Below are 18,848 nucleotides of genomic sequence, written 5' to 3' on the forward strand. Positions count from 1 at the left end.
ACGCACACACACAAACACCACACACACACAACACACACAACACACATCACATCAATCGGCGCAGCTTTAACGGCGACGTTTCGCTCGCGAGCTAGGCTCATCGCCCTACGCCATTGCCGGCACTTACGGCATGTCGGCAAGCTGCACGCACGCAGCACGCACGCATGTAACGGCGCACTCCGACGCTACACACGAACGACCTGTTGGCGTTGAGATACTTACTCGCATTCCGGCTCCGGAAAGTTTACGGCCCGAGGAAAGCGGCGGCAAATCGCTGAGAGCCTGCTTTTACTGACCTGACGGCACGACGTGCTAACGCAGCTTAACTCCAAGATGCATATCCGATATTTTCTTTCCATTTCAATACTCGCGACCCAAACCCGGCCTCGCCATGCATTATGTTAGATGCTGTGTGATGGTGCCTCTTGCATCTGGCGGGGTGCCTTCCGACAAATCTCCGTAAGACATGTTGCTATTGATGTTGCTGTAAGACGGCTGTAGTCACGGATCGCTAATGTCACGATGATTCACGTTAATTGATGTTATCATTACGAGGTTGGTTGATTATTTTTCTATCTCTTTAATCTATGCCTCTTATGATGCGTTCCGGATAGATTTCTCATTGTTAAACTACAGAGTAGCTTATTAGCTGTGTAAATTAAGCGTACTTATTTGCGAGCTTTCAATGCTGGTTCAACTCTTCAACGTTTACAGTGTATCTCGTGCATTCAGTCGTTCAATCATTATCTTTATGTTAATTAGATCAAGCAATTACTCAAAGTGCCATTAACTATCGCGGTCGATCGTCAGTCTGTCTGGTATCTCATACGAACCCGGATTTTCGCCTTAGAAAAACGTTTTTTTTTTACCTGTAAAGAAGCTCATGATCGATTTTCGGTTACGAAACGATATTGTCTCGTGGCGATGAACTAATGGGCTATTTGTACGGCTCTGTGATTGGTATTTAGAAATACTTCGCAGAATATACGGAGAACGATTTATAAGTAGATATTATCGTTACTTGTTTTCATCGTCTAACTTGTCATAGTTGAACATTTACACATGAATATTGAGAAATTTAGATACTCTTATTGTCTGCTCGTAGCAGAGAATCGTCATAAGCTCTGGTGTTAGTCTGTGGCATAGCACTGTAGCCATTTCCTACACGTTTTACACACGCACTGACGCGCTTGTGACATGGCACAGTGTCTCTAGTCGTATAGATTGGTAGCGCAGATCTATTGACCAAATACGACATACGCATGTATACAGTGCTAGGACACTTTATTTATCATATGGAGATTCTGTCACGTTAGGGGAAAGTAATTGTTGTAAGAGTGCGGCTGTTAGTGAGCGGGGATATAGGAGTATGTTAGGGGACGGGCTATTTATGAACGCAAGCGTTGAATTTGGAGCTGTAAAAGCGGAACGAGTGTGATCGCCAATATTTTCGTCATAGATAAGAATCTTCTGGGTGTTGTATGACGAAATTAGTGTCGATAGGAGAAGGGCGTAGTAGATGTGCGTATGGTCGTATTTAGTCATATGATGCAGGGTTAGAACTCTGATTGTGAGATACGCAGGCCACCATGGTCGTACTTAGTGCAGTCAGGCCGAGTGAGGGTAGAGCTTTCATTATGGTTCAGTACACAGTATATATGAGAAGAGTTCGCAAAAACAGGAACAGAAAAGTGATACGAAGGAGGAGGGAGTGAAAGATGCTGAACGAGCCGGAAATTTATAGTTTTTTATTTTTTCGTTGTCACTCCGATTTCTCGTTATCTTCTTATTAATGATAAAAGTCTGTAACGCGTGGAGGCTCGGCCTTAAACATGTTAAACTCTGAAATCGGAGGAGCCTATCGTGCCTCATCTGATTGTTCTATTCAGACGCTATAATTTATAGAACTAAATAGAGCAGTCGATATGCATGACATACTCTGTACATATCATACATCACAGATACATACAGTACTACATACATACACGCACGCGCACGACGACACGCTACGCGACGCTTCAGACGGCTTGACCGCACGCATCGCAGCACGCACTCGCACGTGCTAGCGGGCCAACGCACCACGCTCACGCCAGCGCACGCGACGCAGACGTACGATACCGTATCATTTTACATTTACATAGACATATCCCATTCTGAACTAGGGTCAGTGAGTGTAATGGATACAATCTATTTACAGTCGATTCGTATCTCAATCAATCCGATGGACGAATGGCGAACAGCTTGCGGTGGTAGGTAGAGCTGTAAGACACGACGGAAGGGGTTGGATGGGAAGGGGGAGAAGGTAGCGAAGGCTTGGAGGAGGATAGGAGTACACCATCTGCGGCTTGCATGCTAGTCGCGTTGGCTTCTCTGGCTATTCCGGCTCGTCGACGCTCGCTGGATGTTCTCAGAATGGATTCTGCTCGCGCGTGTGTGGTCGGCGCTGTGCTGCGCCGAGGTTACGAGGTTTCACTTTATTCGATCGGTAGTGAGATTGCAATTTGCAATATTAGAAATTCTTGCTGCCCATTGCGTCGTGGATGGCAACGGCGGTAGTTCGGTACGGCGGTGGGACTGCAGAGAACAATGGCAGCGGCAGATTTTCGGAACAGTGCATTTGATGGAAACGTTTTCTGAATAAGAATAATCTAGGGTAATGGCAAATCGCATTTCGTTGAAACTGATTAATTAGAGGAAAATGATTGATGTCTGTATTGATAATGGATGCAGTTGCGCGGTTGGGATTCGAGCTGGATAGTGGAACGCCTTCAAGTGTTCTCGACTAGTGGTGGTCAGGTGAGATGTGAGGTGAATACTCATGGCTGAAAGCAGTTGTGAAGCTGATGGAAGGCTATGGCCTAGCATAAGCGCATGCACGGTATAGAGTTGGATGACCTTCGGGCGATCGCGCGGTGAGAGCTGTGAATCAAGTTTTCAAGAATTAGTCGGGATCATATGAATTAAGGGATAGGTTATGGTGAAGCGAATGGATAGTGGACGCGCGTGATCGGAGTTTGGCTACGACGTAGTGATGCAAGTATATATTATATATTATATACTATATATATATATATAGTATTATTACTATAGTATATAACTAGGTATATATATATTTATATTGTATATATGTGTTTGCCGTGATGGTTGGTGGTGTGCGTGGTGTGTGCGGTGTGTGCCGTCGGTATGTGCGTTGTGTGTGCGTGGTGTGCGTGTGTGGCGTGTTTGCAGCGTGCGCCGGTGGACGTGAAGTGGTGGTGCGTGTGGCGTATTGCTCGCCGTGTGCGTGTGCTGGTGTGCGTGTTTGTATGTATAGAGATGCTTTGATAGTGGGAGGCTTGATATGCCGGGTATGACACCCCGAGAGAGAGAGAGAGAGAGAGAGAGAGAGAGAGAGAGAGAGAGAGAGACAGGGAGAGATGTATTCGTGGCGAGTATATGTAGCCGTGAGATATTGCTTGCAATCTGTTAGTTGGTATAAGCGATGCTCGGGTACATTCAGGTCGTCCTCGTGTCTGCATGCGAGCGTAGCCGCCGACGTCGCAGCACCGCGACATTCCGTGACAGTCGCACGCAGTTGTCGTCGCCGTCGATAAACGCGTCCACAAACGTCGCATGTCGTCGCAAGTATCCATCGCCGGAGCGATTTCAGCCGAATGTCTCGAATGTTCAAGCCGACATAATGCATATGTTATTGCCGCCATGCATTATGTATGAGCGCTCGCTATATACGTGCCGCTACTGCCGCTGCCGTGCGTTTGCATATAGACGTGTATCGTCGTACTTAAGCCAAACTTTAAACGCTTTTCACAGCGGTGTCTCGTCGGTTTTTGGTCTTTATCTTCAGCCTTTCCTTCCCGCGCTATTCTCACTTCTACTCTATCGCTCTCTTTCTTTACTTTTACCGCGGCTACGATATCAGCCGTTCGGTAGTTTGTTTTTCCTTTCACCCACGCCTCTGCATTTTAATATTCCTTGATTCCTTTCATTTCTCTCTCAATCCTTCTCTTGCATTTTACTCCCTGATATTCTTTCTTATATTGCTTTCTGATATTCTCATAATGCTCCCCCTCTCTCTGTCTGTCTACGTTATTATAAGGTTCATTAGTTTTCGCCCAGTCTCGGATACATTGTTCTTGAATTGAGTTCTTCTATTGAAATGAGAAGATGAAGGGAAAGGTGCAGTTATTAACAGTTTTTCCGACGCGCGAGCGCGCGTTTAATGCGATGCAGTAAAATAACTTGAGGTTACCGTTCGTGGGCGGATCATGTCGGTAAAAGGGCTTCATGAAACAAAACAATCGCACGCGCCATCGGAGCTGTGTAGACGAATTGTCGGAATCGGTCGCGTAGCTGCTTAAGAAATATTCATACCACACTGCCTTTCGCGTTCTCTGAACATCTCTTTTCGGTCAGCGCACATTTCTTATCAGTCTGGATATCTGTATTTCCATTCGCTTCGAGTGTTGCCGCTCGATCACTCTCCCTCGCTGTATTCTCTCTCATTCCTCTTCCTCATCATCCTCTTTCCTCCTCCACCTTCTCTCCATCTTTCCCTGCACTCCTTCTTCCTCTCGCCATCTTTCACTCTTGCTTTCCTCCAGCTCAATTTACTATATATAAAATGTCATACCTTTTCTTTCTCCTACTAGCGTGTTCCCAACTCCTGATGTCATTCTCCTCCGCTACGTCCCTATACCATCTTTCATGATAACAAACCGACAGCCAGCAAAGTTGACGTTTTCTGACCAATTTTCTTCGACGAATTTCTCGTGCGTCAAATTTCCGGTGATGAAATTTCCTCTGACAAATGTTCTCGTGACAAGTTTTTTTTCCGGTTGCCATGTGCGCCGGCACGTGTGCATACCTCAGCATCTGCGGCTATACAAAGCCAGCGCATATAAGCGGCTATTCGTGCTACGTATAGCATTGATATGTCATTGTTACATACGGCTGCATATGTCATTGTGCGCGCTCGCGCTTACGTGCAACTCTGACGTCAGCACTATAATCATTAGCAAATAATCAGAGCTCCACAGTAGTCCGAAGCTTAGGACCGAATAAAAACATTGTCGAAAACGAACGAAAAGCGAGCATATCGTAATAGAACTCGACAGTTAATTCATTCCACAATAATTTTGTTGCAGGCCGCATCGATCGCAGGGGGATAGACGACAAGCACGTGATCTGGTAAGTTATGCGTGGAGCGACAGTTCCATTTCCTGCACGGATTTTTCTTGTTCTCCCACCTAATCGGTCCATTCTTTCCTTCTATCGGGTAAAAAGTAGCGAGCCAGCGTTGACACACACACACACACACACACACACACACACACACACACGCGCGCATGCGCGCGCATTCCCGTATCACCAACTACTACAGTTTATTATACCTCTCTCGCGCGCTCCCTCCCTCGATCCCAAATTCTCTCTCTCTCTCTCAATCTCTCTCTCAATGTCTCTGTCTTTTTCTCTCGCTATCTCCCCATCCTTTATATCCTCCCTGTGCCCTTTCCGATCTCACTGTCCTGCAAATCATTTCTCATTGTACAAAATTTGATGATAAAATGACGTATAGGCACAGTATTTATTAGATTATATCTGTAGATGAGCCTCCCAGGTGGACACGTTAGGTCACAGCTCTGTGGCCAGCGTGAAGGTTGTAACGCGAGAAAAGCGACTTTCCTTTTTACGCATTATCCGGGTATTGAAATCATTTATCGTGAATGCGAGTGCAACTCCACGACTATACGCGTTTGCGCAACCGCATGCCTAATTGACTTATTAAGAATTATCCAATATTACGATTATTTGTCATAACGTAATAATGCATAGTAATTAAATTGCATGCCCAATCGAGTGGCACGTTAATTCTCCGTGGTTCTAACGAGGCGCGCCTGGGGGCGGTATAGCAGTATCGCGGCGACAACGTTGACGATGGCTGTCTGTGAACTTGTACATTTCAGTTTCGCGCGACCCGGATGCAATAGAAAAATATTTCGGCGAGCGATTCGCAAGAACATCCACTTTCGAACGCCGCTAAAATTTCCGACAGTTCACGTGCGTTTAATTAATTATAGCGTGTTGCAATGCTCTAGCTTCGAGCTAGCGCAACAGACAATCGACAAGCTTAAGTGCATAGCAGTGATCGTCCGATCGCTTATACATAATTGCGTCGAGGTGTGTCTAATATACAGCGAAAAGTCGCGATTTGCGCACGAGACAAACTCAATCGAAAACTCGAAAGGCTGGCGGCTTAATGGCACCACTGACGTTATTAGCGACGCATAGCTAAGTAGCTGCTTTGCTAGCATCGCGTAGAATGTTTTCTCTGAATGTAATGTGTAGTTTCTCATGGATGCTTTGTTCGTTTTGCGTTCGTTTTCCCGGGATTTCGCTTCGACGCGCCATCGCGCTGTCTCGCTCTTTAGCTCGTTGCGAGTAAAACAGGGTTTTAAGTGTGCTCTGTTAGGGTTTTCTCACGCTCTGTTGTCCGAGTCTGTGCAACTCTCCATTCTCAGTGTGTACATGTATATATAATATATTATAGCTACATGCTTGTCACAGAACGAGAGCGATATTTCACCGTATCTCTGTTACGTTACATTGCGACATATCTTGTAACGGAGCGAGATAGATTTGATCAGTATGTTTTTTCCGATTAATGACATTTCATTACACATAGAAGTCGGACCATGCTATCAACAGTTGCACTGTACAATCACTATTTAGATTAGTATCACGGCTTTTATAAGAGACTCACACCAAGCGCATGTACACAAAGCTACACCGAATTGCGAAACCGAAACCGACACCGATTCAATTACCATGAGGATTTGATAAATTCCGGCATTCTTTGTCGAACTAAACGTCGTTCAACGGTAGCGTTTAACAATATGACGTCGAAGGGTTACAATCCTTAATATACACATTTACTGATATGCAAGGAGTGCCGGTAAGTATCAGAACGGTCGAGAACATATGAAAACGGTTGATATAAACACGATACACATCCTCCTTTTTAAGGTTTACTGGCGCTTCCCAGTGGGTTGGTGGCGCTGATGTGTATGGACGTCTGCTGTCGCACGATCAGCACCCAGCACCGCCTGGCGGACGTGATACGTCATTACAAACTGAAGCTGTTCGTCAGATTGCTGGGCATGTGGGCCTACAGGAATCTAATGCGAGGAACACACGATGTTAAAACAGCGCAGGTGGGGGTTTCATTCCGCTTTTACTAAAGCTTATTTATACCAGGGGTTAATAATGAAAAATGGGTTGTCATTATTAACCCCAGTTTATACTATATCATATATTAGTCTATATAAAGTATATACTATCAGCCTATATAAACTTTATTATATACTGTTATCCTATATAAGCTATATATTGTGGCGGATACGCCTAGTTTCCCATCAGACCTGACGTGATCTGGACGACCCGGGCGAGGAATGTACGTCCGGTGTGTTCGCGCGCGCGGGAACGCGAGAGATAAAAAGGCTGGGCGTGCGGCCACAAGAGGGAGAACGGGGAATAGGAGTAGAGGAGAGTGGAGTCGAGTACCGCAAGCAGGAGGAAGAAGAGGAGGCTACGTACGAAGAAAAGTGTAAGAAGAAAGTCGAAGAAGACGATGACAACGACCATTGGTGATGATGTTGTCGCCGCCGCCGTCGTCGTCATCGTTGTTGTTGTTGATAATGATGACGTTATGGTGATGATGATATAATGCTGCTGCTGCTGCTGATGATGATGATGATGATGATGCTGATGATGATGATGAGGATGAGGATGATGATGCCTGAACACACGCACACCTCCGCCTTCGCATGCCTGCTCGCGTGTACTTGGCAGCTTATTCATTGGTCGCCAAATCCTTATAGGCCGTTATGCATATAAACGAGAGGATTTTTTTTATCTCCAACCCTCTCCATATTAGGAGAGAAAGAAGAAAAGCTTTGTTCCTAGTGACGGGCCCTGTCGTATCTTCGTTGGAATGGCACTGTCCTCGTTTATCGAATGCATAACGATGCATCGATGACTGTTTCTGAACTTTCAAGTTACACAATGTCGCACGGCGTCTCAATCAGTCTCTACCAGATATTATTTGTGTTTGAATATTGAATCGAATGAGCGTGGAAGTGAGTGATGTTTGTAGGCGCCCGTACGACAACGGGATGGGATAGCGAGAGAGCGCTACCATTCGCACAAATTGCGATGGTAAACAATAAAACGAGAAATAAGCGATTATCAGTATAGAAGCTACGGCGTATGTGAACGCGAAAGAACACTGCAGCCTCAAACCATAATAAAGGAAGCTACTGTTGCAGTCGCGTTATCAGTGTGACTGTCGCCATCGTCAGCGTCGTCAGCGTCGCCGTCATCTCAACATTGTATATATACACACTATCATCGTCAGCATTATTATTGTAATTGTTATCATGATTATTTTTTATTTTTATTTTTTTTTATTTGTTATTATTATATTATTTTTTTATTATCGTTATTAACATCCTCATCACTATCAACAACATCATCGTCATCGGTGTCGTCGTCGTCATCATCGTCAGGTTGTATTGTAGCAATTAGTCCAGTTTATAGCTGAAGGGATCTTCCACTTCACGCATGCTCTACTTGTACTATCCGGCATCTTGTGTTGCGTGTGTTATCGTTGATAGCCAGCAGAGTCGGCGACGGGAGTGCTTCTCTCTGCGGCCGACATTGTTAAAGCAATGACGGTAGTGTCGCTGCTTGCGACGACGACGTCGCTCTCCTGACGTCACCGCCGATACTTTATATTTCGCATTACAATGCCGCCGCTAGATTTAATGCATTGCAAGTGGATATTATGTCTCGAAACTGCCTGCCATTATCCGATGATTTACTCCCAACCTGTGCCCGTGTAAGCACACATCAGCATTAGGTTGTCGTAAGTGCTATTATTTAAAACGTTAATTCACCTCGTTTGGATAATTGTATTTTTTTTTTTGCATTCGCGTTCTAAGCCCCCTATTTTCACACGATGAATTATTGCTTTATAATTATTGCGTCAGACGCACAGGGTTGATGTAGACTCGCCGTTGTCGTCGCTGGCGGTCGTGTTTAAACCTTGCCGACGTGATTCAGGCCCGTGAACCCATCATCACCGTCATTATCACCGTAACAATGTTCACCGTCACAGAGTTGGTCTAGGAACCGAACGCTATGCGCGCTGGTCGTATTTGCGCGCGTGTTCGCTTGCATTGTGTGCGTGCGTGCGCGCATACGTTGTCAGCATGCGCGCGGTACATTCTTGCCTGCGTGCGTGCATACGTTCTAGGCTGCGTGCGTACATACGTTCTAGGCTGCGTGCGGGCATACGTTCTAGGCTGCGTGCGTGCATACGTTCTAGGCTGCGTGCGCGCATATGTTCTTGGGTGCGTGCGTGCATACGTTCTTGGGTGCGCGCGTACATACGTTCTAGACAGCGTGCGTGTATACGTTCTAGGCTGCGGGCGTGTATATGTTCTAGGCTGCGTGCGTGTATACGTTCTAGGCTGCGTGCGTGTATACGTTCTAGGCTGCGTGCGTGCATACGTTCTAGGCTGCGTGCGTGTATACGTTCTAGGCTGCGTGCGTGCATACGTTCTAGGCTGCGTGCGTGTATACGTTCTAGGCTGTCGTGCGTGTATTAACGTTCTAGCTGTGGGTGCGTGTATACGTTTCTAGCTGCGGTGCGTGCGCATACGTTCTTGAAGCGTGCGTGCATACGTTCTAGACAGCGTGCGTGGCAATACGTTCTAAGACTGTGTGCGTGCATACGTTCTAGGCTGCGTGCGTGCAATATGTTCTACAGGCTGTCGTGCGTGTATATTACTTCTAGGCTGCGGGCGTGGTATACGTTCTAGCTGCGCGCGTGTATACGTTTCTAGGCTGCGTGCGGTGTATACGTTCTAGGCTGCGTGAAGTGCATACGTTTTTGGGGTGCGTGCGTGGCATGACGTTCGAGGCTGCGTGCTGTATACGTTTCTAGGCTGCGTGGCGTGCATACGTTCTAGGCTGCGTGCGCTGCATACGTTCTAGGGCTGCGTGCGTGCATACGTTCTAGCTGCGGTGGCGTAACATATCGTTCTAGGCTGTCGTGCGTGCATACGTTCTACGGCTGCCGTGCGGTGCATGAATGTTCTAGGGCTGCGTGCGTGTATAATACGTTCTAAGCTGCGGGCGTGTAATACGTTCTAGCTGTCGTGCCGTGTATACGTTACAGGCTGCGTGCGTGTATATCGTCTAGCTGCGTGGTGCATACGTTTTGGTGCGTGCGTGCATAAAGTTCCTAGGTTGCGGTGGCGTGTATACGTTCTAGGCTTGCGTGCGTGCATACGTTCTAGGCTGCGTGGCGTGCATACGTTCCTATGATGCGTGCGTGCATTACGTTTCAGATGCGCGCGTACATCTCTGGCTGGCCGTGCGTGCATACGTTCTAAGGCTGCCTGCGTCGGATATGTTCTAGCTGCTGTGCGGGCATTAACGTTCTAGGCTGCGTGGCTGTGCATACTTCTGGCTGCGTCGCGTGCAATGTCTTCAGGCTGCGTGCGTGCATAGTTCAGGCTGCGTCTGTAGCAGGTGCGCGCGTACATACGTTCTAACAGCGTGCGTTAATACGGTTCTAGGCTGCGGGCTCGCTGTATATGTTCTAGGCTGCGTGCGTGTATACGTTCCTAGGCTGCGTGCGTGTATACGTTGCTAGCTGCCGTGCGTGCATACGTTAGGCTGTCTGATACGTTCTAGGCTGTGTGTGACGCGTTCAGCCTGTTGCGTCGCATCGTTCTGGCTGCGTCGTATTACGGTTCTAGGGCTGCGTGCGTGCATACGTTCTAGGGCTGCGTGCCTGTAACGTTCTAGGCTGTGTTGCGTGTTACGTTCTAGGCTGTGTGCGTGTATACGTTCTAGGCTGCGTGCGTGCATACTTCTTGGAAGGCGTGCGTGCATTCACGCTTCTTAGACAGCGCTGCGTGCATACGTTCAGACTGTGTTGCGCTGCATAACGTTCTAGGCTTGCGTGCGTGCCATATGTTCTAGGCTGCGTGGCGTGTATATTACGTTCTAGGCTGCGGGCGTGTATACGTTCTAGCTGCGCGGCTGTATACGTTCTAGCTGCGGCGTTTATACGTTCTAAGGCTGCGTGCCTGCATTACGTTTTTTGGGTGCGTGCGCGTGCTATACGTTCTAGGCTGCGTGCGTGTAATACGTTCTAGGCCTGCGTGGTGCATACGTTCTAGTGCTGCGTGGCGTGCATACGTTCTAGGCTGCGTGCGTGCATACGTTCTAGGCTGGCGTGCGTACATACGTGTCTAGGCTCTGCGTGCGTGCATACGTTCTGATAGGCTGCAGTGCGTGCAATATTTCTAGGCTGCGTGCGTGTATATACGTTCTATGGCTGCGCGGCGGTGTATACGTTCTAGGCTGCGTGCGTGTATACGTTCAGCTGCGTGCGTGTATACATTCACGGCTGCGTGCGTGCATACGTTTTTGGGTGCGTGCGTGCATACGTTTCAGGTTGCGTGCGAGTACGTTAGCTTCATACGTTCTAGGCTGCGTGCCGTGCATAGTTCTAGCTGGCGTGCGTGCATTACGTTCTAGGCTGCGGCGTGCATACTTCTGGCTGCGTGCCGTGCATAACGTTCTAGGCTTGCGTGGTGCGTCGCGGGGATATGTATTAGAGCTGCGTGCGTGCATACGTTCTAGGCTTGCGGGCGTCATGACGTTCTGAGCTGCGTTGCGTCGATACATTCTAGGCTGCGTGCGTGCATACGTTCTAGGCTGCGTTGCGTGCTATACCGTTTTGGGAGCGTGCGTGCATACGTTCTAGCTGCGGGGCGTGTAATATGTTTCTAGGCTGCGTGGCGTGTATAACGCTTCTAGGCTCGTGCGTGCATTACGTTCTAGCGCTGTGTGCGTGTAGACGTTCTAGCTGGTGCGTGCTATATCGATTCTAGGCTGTGTGCGTGTAATATCGTTCTAGGCTCGCGTGCCGCGATATGTTCTGGCTCGTGGCATGCGTGTATATCGTTCTAGGCTGTGTGCGTGGTAATACGTTCTAGGCTGCGTTGCGTGTGATACGTTCTAGGATGCGTGCGTGCATACGTTCTTGGGAGCGTGCGTGCATACGTTCTATAGGCTGCGTGTGTATGTCTATCGTGACCTATCCCTTACCCTCCTCCAACCGTAGGTTTGAGCGCACTAGTCAAATCCGCATAATAGAATGTCGTTGTACGATGGTGGGTGTCGATATAGCGTGACGTACACAACGACGTCATATCGTCATCTCGATCTAGATCTAAGGTAGCAATAGGTGGATGATGTGTAGAGCGAACACGCGGAGGTAATCAAGGATTACAATGCAATCGCCTTTACCGCTGCCCACGCGTCACAGTTGCAATCCTTGTCCGATCGAATCCCGTCCGGGAGCAGCCGGGTTGAGACATTGCTTCCTGCTTATATCGCGCACTGTGTGTGTGTGTGTGTGTGTGTGTGTGTGTGTGTTGTGGTGTGTGTGTGTGTGTGTGTGGTGTGTTGTGTGTGTGTGAGTGTGGGTGAGTTGTTGTGTGGTGTGTGGTGTGGTGTGTGTGTGTGTGTGTGTGTGTGCGTGTGGGTGTGTGTGTGTGTGTGGTGTGTGTTGTGTGTGGTGTGTGTGTGCGTGTGTGTGTGTGTGTGTGCGTGCGTGCGTGCGTGGTGTGTGTGTTGTGTGTGCTGTGGTGTGTGTGTGTGTGTGTGCGTGTGTGTGTCTGTGGTCTGTGTGTTTGTGTGTGTGTGTGTGTGTGTTTCGCGTGTTGTGTGTGTGTGGCGTGTCGCGCGCCGCGGTGCGTTGCGTGGCGTGTCGTGTGGCGTGCGTGCGTGCGTGGCGTGCGTGGTGCGGTGCGGTTGTGTGTGTGTGTGTGTGTCGGATTAACGGCTCAATGGTACTGAGGCTGGGGAACTAATTTAGGAAAAAAATTGCAGGTCATGATGCTGTGAGTCCTTCCCCAGTGTAATATATACGGCACGAGTAATCGTTATACGCAGTTCTCTTCTAACTCCTCGTAGCTGACTCTATACATGCAATGCGACGATGCCCGTGCGCAACGTATACAACCCACACATACGCCCGAACACGACAGCGCGCACACACCACGCACGCGTGTACGCACGCATGCAAACAAACAAAATGACCGGCTCACATTCTATGTCCACGTATACATAACACACACCGCACTACCACGCACGCGCACAACGAACGCAATGCAGGTAGCACAAACACACGTCTTACGGTCTTCCCCGTTCTTCGCTGCCGAAAGGCTCCAAATATATAGACCAGTGTTTACATTTCCAGCCCGCAGTAAATGTGGTTTTTGTGATTGAGAGTGTAATTGTTGCTTCAGGCGGTGGAAAAGCCAGCTGACGCGGGCGATAACGTAACATCATACTCAGGGAGCATAGAGAACGATTAATGTTAATGATGCAATAGCGAGAAAAAAAAACTTAAAAACCAATTTCAATTTATTCAGGCACAAAAATCATTAATGGGCCCGTCAGAGATCAAACGAGGGTCGCGCGAATTGCGTCATAGATTCACGTCATTCGAAAGCTTTATGGATGAAAGCAGTATTTGTGTCAGTTTTAAGCAAATTATATTACCAATAGGCCGTCATGGAAATACGGCTGGCGTTCCCGCGCCTGCTGTTCCGCTCTGTCCCGCCTGCCCTCCCTGACATGTCTGTCTGCCTCCTGCCCTGTCCTGCTGGCCTTTCTGTCTGTCTGTCTGTCTGCCTGCCTGTAGCGCCTGCCTCCCTGGCCTGTCTTCTGCCGCCTGCCTGTCTGTGCTGCTGTCCGCCTGTCCGCCTGCCTCCTGCCTGTCTGTCTGTCTGCCTGCCTGGGTGCCTCCTCTGTCTGTTCTGTCTGTCTGCTGCCTGCCTGTCTCCCTACCTCACCTGCCTGCCCTGCTGCCTCCTTCACTACCTCGCTGCCCTGCCTGCCCTGGCCTCCCTAACCCCTGCCTCAGTCCTGCCTGCTGCCTGCCTGCCTCCCTATGACCCCTCCCGTCCCTCCTTCCGGCTGCTGCCCTGCCTGCCTGCCTCCCTACCTCCCTCCCTCCCTGCTCTGCCTGGCCTGCCTGCCTCCCTACCCCCTCCCTCCCTCCCGCCGTCCGCCTCCCTCCCTCCCTGCTCCCTCCCTCCTCCCCTCCCTCCCTCCCTGCCTGCCTGCTGCCTCCCTACCTCCCTCGCTCCCTGACTCCCTGCCTTCTGCCTCCCTGCTGCTCATGGTGTACTTGGTTGCGCATGTCACCAGAAGGTTTTGTCGACACACCGAACGCTGCGCGATGCGGCGCTAACAAGCTTACTCGCATACGTATTGAGCGTAATGTTTGGGGCCACGCCTTAAAAAAGGTTTGTTTTGCCGCCTTTAAACCTACATCCGCCGTATCAGGGTACGCGAGTAAGTAGGTAAGGTGAAAAACTTTTTTATTTTGTTTCGACAATTATGTGTTTATGTGAATTATTGTATATTCTGTTTGTGTATTAATGTTTTTGCGGAACGATTTGGATTTTTTTTTGCAGAACGAAAATAAGTTTTGTTTTGTTTATAATCGGCAATAAAATGTGTCGAGAGCGGCGTTTTGGGCGAGTCTGGTCGTAAAGGGGAAACGAGCAATATTTATCTTAGGCCCGAGTGTGAGGACGTCTCTTCTCACTGCCCGACTGCACTGCTACACACAGTCTCTCCAATTCAGTATTAGAAATTATACTTCAATTAACGAGTCGAAAGCCACGGTACCCATCTAGGCTCGTAATCTCAACACCGCGAGTGAATGCTCGTGCTGTGAATGTAGACTGTCGACGTAGTCCTGGATGGCATGAGACAGTCGTCGTGACAACCAGCCGACTGTGTGATGGGACTTTCTCTTCCATTGGTGTTTCCCTTTAAGCACGCCATTTCATCTCTCTAATCTCTCTCTCTCTGCTCTCTCTCTCTCTCTCTCTCTCTCTCTCTCTCTCTTCTCTCTCTTAATCTATCTATCTCTCTCTTTCTCTCTTTTTCTCTTTTTTATTCTCTTTCTCTCTCTTGCTCTCTCCTCGCTCCTCTCTCTCTCTTTTTCTCTCTTTCCTCCTCCTCTCGCTCTCCCTTCTCTCCCCCTCCCTCCTCGCTTTCTCTCTCTCTCTCTCATCCTATCGCTCGTATTGCCTCGCGCTCTCTTCGCTCCTCTCTCTCCTCTCTCCCTCTCGTCTCTCTCTCACCCTCCACCTCCCTCCGCTCTCTCTTCTCTCCCCCTCTCGCTCCTTTCTATTTCTCTCTTTCATAATCTCTCTCTCTCTCTCTCTCTCTCTCTCTTCTCTCTCTCCTCTCCTCTCTCTCCTCATCGCTTCTCCTCTCTCTCTCTCTCTCTCCTTGCTCTTTCTTATCCATACTGTCTCTCTCCTCTCTTTCGCGGCGCGGGCTTTCTCTCTCATCTTCTCTCTCTCTCTCTCTCTCGCCGTCGCTCTCTCTCTTTTTCTCTTCCTTTTCTCCTCGCGTCGTCTCCGTCGCTCTCCTCGGCTTCTCGCTCGGCTCGCGCTCGTCTCTCCTCTCTCCTGCCTTTTCTCATCATTGCTCTTTCTATCTCTCTCTCGCTCTCTATCTCTCACTCTTTCTCTCTCTCTGACTCTCCTCTCCTCATCGCCACTGATCTTCTCTTCTTCTTCTCTTAAAACTCAACTTCTTTTTCTGTCATCCCATATCTGTTCATTCCACCTGTTCTCGCTCACTCTCGCAACGTGGTTCAAACATGGCCGCCAGTAAAGGGTTCGACATGATCGAAATTTGTTATCGTGTTTTGTATTCGCATAGCGTTTTCTTCCTCGTAAACTAATAGCGCTGAGCTGGAGACGATTTAAGCTACATTATCACGAACGTTTTCTTAACCTTTGGCATGTTTTTTGGTTGGGCAATAGACGTCCATTAATTCTAAATAATCGCAAAATATAACCGAATTATTGTAGAATACACGAGCGCGCTACGACAGCCACCACCGCTCTCTCGTTCTCTCTCTCTCTCTCTCGATCTCTCTCTCTCTCTCTCCCTATCTACATACCTTTCGCTTTAAATTGCGTATATATATACGAGAGTGTGTGAAAGAGTTATATATATATATATACTATATATATATATTATAATATATATATATAATATAATATATATATATATATAATATATATATAGAGAGAGAGAGATATATATTTATAGATGTGTCTGAGTGTTTCTGCGTGTGTCGCGCGCGCGTACATGTGTACGTGTATAAGAAGGTAGAGCAAGCCTCAATCCAGTAACCGAGTAACGGATGGCGACCGTCGTGTCATCGCTCGATAATTATTCAGCAGTAGCAGTATGAGTCATTATGCGTACGCGTATATGAGGCTTAGTGTATTCCCTGTCGTCATATTAGTCCGCGCCACTACTGCTTCCAACACTGCAGAAGTCCCAAGTTGGGAAAATCCAAGAAAGGATCACTTGTGATAATGGTCCATCGCCGTTTTCTCGCGGTGTGCAAAAACAGGAAAAATGTTGTGGCGGGCTGCGACATGTGTTTGTCACGGCGCACCATCCTTTTTTATAAAGTATACGTACGTTTATCTTTGTTATAAAAATAAAGATAAAGTATAGATTTGTGGCCTTTTATTGTTCGATGGAATCAAAGTACATCAACAACCACGACAAATTTAGTAATTTACTGATGTACATTTTTAAATATGGCTGAAAAATGTTACGACCGGGACTTTCTGGACTCTTGACAGGACACCGGGACCAGCGTGTCGCACCGGGACGATCCCGGTGAGACCGGAACTGAACACTGGCATTATTAGCTTTCTATCCCCGGTGTTAGGCCGTCAATAAACAAAAGTGCACACGGTCGTACCATTAGCGCATCTTCGTCGACTCTTTTCCTGCTGTTTCGTTACCAGCTTTCCCGCCAAATCCCCCCATACACAATTACGGTAAGTGATGTGGACTGTAATCGATGCTAGCGCCATCTATTGGTGGGTAAAGACGCAACTGAGCGCGTCATCGTTGACCTCACGCCGTGATTACGCTTCTAATAGATGTTGAGATTCTCTCTGGTGTTATTGCTCTTATCGCCAGCATTTCTGCCCCCTCGGCCGCCTGTTAACCAGGGTCGTGGTTGTTTGGTCCTTGAAACAGCCCTTGTCCTATCTCATCTGTTGTGGACAATGACGTCTGCCGTTATTCACATGCTGGAGGGTTCGATCGACCTCATGTCTTCTGCTGGATCGTTGCTTGTCCGGATAGCAGTGACCAATAACATTGTTATTGGCGAGGGAACACGGATCGGTGCTATTGATGAAGGCGCTAACTACACCCAGCTCGCGGGGGAGGTTGACTCTATTTATTTATTGCCAAATGGATGAACAAACACAGACAGAGACTCCACATGTGTAATTCTATTTTGGCTTTTTGTTGCGTTAATCTGTTCTTCCCTGCTGTGGGCGATTTATCTCGGCATGATTGCCTTGTCATGACGTTTTCTTTGGTTTTTAGCTGCCCCACCTATAACCGTCTGTTTAGCAACTGTTCGCTTTCCCGCGATCACCCGCGATTCCTTCAATTTACTGCACTAGCGATCGGCGTAACGTAGCAATTTGCTCCGAAAGGGAAACGCAATAAAATATGTATAAATGTATTCATTTTGTTCATTCAAAGTAAAGTTTATGTATTCAAATTGTCTGATTCAATTCTTTGCTTTCGATTTTGGTGAGTAGCCGTCTTACGTAATTTACTTTTTTATGAAACCATTATTATGACATTCATGTTTGGAAACGAATATTGATCCGCTTACTCGCTGAATTATTATTCGCAGAATAGAAAAGATCGCAGTTCGGCTGCAGTCTTCCTTCCCCTTCCTACTATATATGCCCCTCCTTTTCTTACTTTTCTAAAAATTCTCTTCACCTTTATCTCTCTCTCTCTTTCTCGCTCTTTCTCTCTCTTTCTCTCTTTCTGCATCCGCTTTCTCTCTTCTCTCTCTCTCTCTCCTGTCTCTTCTCTCTCTCTCCTCGCTTTCTCTCTCTCCTCTCTCTCTCCTCCTCCTCTCTCCCTCCTCTCGTCTCTCCCCCCTCTCTCCCCAGCTCTCTATTCTCCTCCTTCTCCCGGATTTTTCTCCTCTCTCTCTCTTCTCTCTCTCCTCGTCCTCTCTCATCTCTCTCTCTCTCCTCTATCCCTCTCTCTCTCCTCCGATCTCTCCTCCTCCTCCCTCCTCATTCTCCTCCGTCTCTCCCTCTCTCCTCCTCTTCTCCGTTCTCCTCTAATTCTACTCACGTCTCATCTCGTCGTTCTCTTCATCTCTCTCTTCCCTCTCGTCTCTACTCTCTCTCTCTCTCTTCTCTCTCATCCTCTCTCTCTCTTCTCATCCTCCAACGTCTTCCCTCTCTCTCTCTCTCTCGTCTTTTCTCTTCTCATCTCGCTTCCCTCTTTCTCAAAGGATCTCTCTCTCTCTCACTCTCTCTCTCTATCTCTATCTCTATCTCTTTTCTCTCTCCTATCTCTCTTTCTTTTCTTTCTCTCTCTCGTCACTCTTCGTCTCTACTCTCTATTATATATAAATATATATATATATAGATATATAATCGTGCGTGTGGCGTGCGCGTGCGGTGCGTGCGGCGGTCGAGCCGTGGTTGCGTGCGTGTGTGTTTTTTTTTTCTCTATCTGCCGTCGCGCCTTTCTACATAAACGCATATATATCTAACTCCTCTCCATCCTCACTCTTCTCCTCTCAGCTTCTCCTCGTATCCTCAAGCTCTCAGACTCTCTTCTCACTCTCTCCATCTCTCATCCTCCTCGTACTCTCC

General features: G+C 47.9%; 1 long non-coding RNA gene across 1 annotated transcript in view; it reads left to right on the plus strand.

The window, feature by feature from the left end:
- Positions 1 to 5,142: 5,142 nt before the first annotated feature.
- The window catches only part of LOC106814605, a 29,287-nt gene continuing 15,581 nt past the window's right edge, over positions 5,143 to 18,848 (plus strand). Inside the window, exon 1 of the long non-coding RNA XR_001394630.1 lies at positions 5,143 to 5,187. This is a non-coding gene — a long non-coding RNA (uncharacterized LOC106814605). The remainder of the gene's footprint in view (positions 5,188 to 18,848) is intronic.

Source organism: Priapulus caudatus, unplaced genomic scaffold (genome assembly GCF_000485595.1).
Source record: "Priapulus caudatus unplaced genomic scaffold, Priapulus_caudatus-5.0.1 Scaffold950, whole genome shotgun sequence".
Classification (NCBI taxonomy): domain Eukaryota; kingdom Metazoa; phylum Priapulida; class Priapulimorpha; order Priapulimorphida; family Priapulidae; genus Priapulus; species Priapulus caudatus.